General features: G+C 42.2%; 1 long non-coding RNA gene across 1 annotated transcript; it reads right to left on the bottom strand.

Moving 5' to 3' along the window:
* Positions 1 to 1,132: 1,132 nt before the first annotated feature.
* LOC128632640 (uncharacterized) lies at positions 1,133 to 1,839 on the bottom strand. Its single transcript, XR_008396185.1, has 2 exons — positions 1,773 to 1,839; positions 1,133 to 1,640 (listed from the first exon to the last, which is right to left on the bottom strand). It is a non-coding gene; the product is annotated as an uncharacterized LOC128632640 (long non-coding RNA).
* Positions 1,840 to 2,879: the final 1,040 nt, after the last annotated feature.

The raw sequence follows: 2,879 nt of genomic DNA, 5'->3' as shown, positions 1-2,879 counted from the left end.
TTTTTGTGTTTATTTCTTGAGAAATCGAAGAGAGAAGCTCGAATGTTAAGTGAATGTCCAATATAAACCCAACTTTACCTCGGTTTATCAGTTTATACATTAAAAACATTACAGAAATATAAAGTTATTTTAGCTGCTAAATTACTTAGCCACTTTTACACTCACTGTTGTTTATTTTAGTTGCTATAAGCAGGGAGCAAACAATGGATTTTAGGATAAAGTAAGGTTATAAATAGTGCCGCTAAAACAGAATTACAAATCTCTCCTCATGAGTTAAATAGTGCACTAGATAGGGTGTAGACCGTCATTATTTCATCCCTAATGTAGTGCACTTAAACCGGAAATGACATCGATTTGGGATTCAGCCACACAGCTTCCGTTTAACTTACCTCGGGTTTAAAAACAGAACGTTTTATTTTTAATTCCTCAAACACAGACAAAATAACCAGCTTTTATGTTTAAACCGGATCTAACTGTAAAACTGTCAGAAATTATTTAATTTGGAGATGATTCGTTCGGTGTAATAACTCAACTGCTCGGGAGATACCCGCTGCAGCTTTTTCTTCTTCTGTGATTTCTACTGGTCGGAGACGCAGCTGTTAGGCGCGTTACCGCCACCGCGTGGACTGGAGGATATAGTTCCTGGTTGGAGGAAGCCTAACCTAACAAATTTACACCAATAATTTCCACTCATGGTTTTATTAGACCTATTTATTATTCCAGTGGAGTTTATGACCTCTTCATGAATGCCAGCAGTGAGTCGTTCACTGTGTCTTACCCAGATATACTGAGTGAAATACTGAGTCACCACAAGCTCAATCTCTAAATGTTTAACAGCACCAAAGCTTTCAATTCTGGTGACTTGGGAGTATTTATTTATTTATATGATCATATAATGTAACAAAAATTAACATAAGCATGTGCTGCACAACATTTCATTAGTTTAATTTTACATTTGAATTTACTGTAAAGCGCTTTGCTAAATTTTACTACGTAAACTTTTATAGGTATTAAAACTGGTTACTGTTTGGTTGATGACAAACTCCATATTTTTATACCTTGGAGCTCTGTGTTACCATGGTAATTTATGAACAATTACTAACAACATTAACTTCATCGATGCAAGTTTACATTATATTTGATACTTGACCATTGTTATGTCCTCAGTTTTATTTCTATTTGTACTATGTTCCATTCGTGTGTCTATGTCAGGGGAGGGATGGGTGTCTTGTCTCCTCCTCTTTTAAGCCCAGTCCACTGCAATGCATCATGTTCCGGCTTGCCATTGGACGATCACATCTTGTACGTGCCTGCTCCCGCCTCGTGCTTTGGGATGAGTTGGCTGTACATTTCCGGACGTGTACTTAAGCCTCGTCAGTCTCCATCCCCGGGGCAGATCGGTGCCGTTACTTTGTACAGCAGATATTTGGTTACGTGTGTTGATTTCTCCTGTGTATGACCTTCTGCCTGTTCTTGACTTTGTTTCTGCTCTGCCCCTTTAAGTTCAATGATTCAGCTCCCAAACTGCTGGAAATGTGGGACCGGTTCTAACTCTTCACCAAGACTGCTTTATCCTGGAGAAGAGGTTTGAGGTGAGACTCCTGTCATACGCCGTCCTGGTGAGTTTATTATAGTTAATGCTGTAAGAGAGAGAAGAACATCAGTGTAAACACACATCAGCATACACACACACACACACACACACACACACACACACATACTTTATTCAGTATGATACAGTAGAGTAAAGAGACAGTTAGTCAGTAACTCACTGTAGTGTCTCCAGGTTACAGTGTGGATCCTTCAGTAGATCAGAGAGGAGCTTCACTCCTGATTTCCTGGATTATTACCCTTCAGATTCAGTTCTCTCAGGTGTGATGAGGAGTTTGACCTCGGAGCAGAAGCCAGAGCAGCACAACCTTCATCTGTAATACTGCAGTTCCACATCCTGCAAGAAAGAAAACCTTCTCACACTTAACACACTCAGTTTTAGCTCTGAAAACATCAACTACACAAAATCTTTATATACACAACATTTACTCTCATCTCACACACACAACAATGACAATATATCACATCACTACAATTACAATCACCACAGAGGAAAACTGTGTGTGTGTGAGTGTGTGTGTGTGTGTACCTCAGAATCTCCAGTGTGAGTGTCTGTGTGAGTGTGTGAGAGAGAGTGTGCGTGTGTGTGTGTGTGTGTGCATACCGCAGTATCTCTCCGGTGTGTGCGTGTGAGTGTGTGCGTGTGTGTGTACCTCAGTATCTCCAGTGTGAGTGTGTGCGTGTGAGCGTACCTCAGTGTCTCCAGTGTGTGTGTGGTGTGTGTGGTGCGCGTGTGTGTGCGTGTACCTCAGTATCTCCAGTGTACAGTGTGTGTGTCTGTGTGTGGGTGTGTGTACCTCAGTATCTCAGTGTACAGTGTGTGTGTCTGTGTGTGTGTGTGTGTGTGTGTGTGTGTACCTCAGTATCTGTGTGTGTGTGTGTGGTGTGTGTGTGTGTGTGTGTACCTCAGTATCTCCTGTGTGTGTGTGTGTGTGTGTGTGTGTGTGTGTGTGTGTGTGTGTGTGTGTGTGTGTGTACCTCAGTATCTCCAGTGTGGTGTGTGTGTGTGTGTGTACCTCAGTATCTCCATGTGGGGTGTGTGTGTACCTCAGTATCTCCAGTGTGTGTGTGTGTGTGTGTGTACCTCAGTATCTCCAGTGTGTGTGTGTGTGTACCTCAGTATCTCCAGTGTGTGTGTGTACCTCAGTATCTCCAGTGTGTGTGTGGTGTGGGTGTGTGTGTACCTCAGTATCTCCAGTGTACTGTGTGTGTGTGTGTGTGTGTGTGTGTGTGTGTGTGTACCTCAGTATCTCCTGTGTGTGTGTGTG

The sequence above is a fragment of the Ictalurus punctatus genome, unplaced genomic scaffold, assembly GCF_001660625.3.
Source record: "Ictalurus punctatus breed USDA103 unplaced genomic scaffold, Coco_2.0 tig00163693, whole genome shotgun sequence".
NCBI classification, from domain to species: domain Eukaryota; kingdom Metazoa; phylum Chordata; class Actinopteri; order Siluriformes; family Ictaluridae; genus Ictalurus; species Ictalurus punctatus.
The sequence above is the reverse complement of the archived record's forward strand: the minus strand, read 5'-3'. Positions and strand labels throughout refer to the sequence as shown.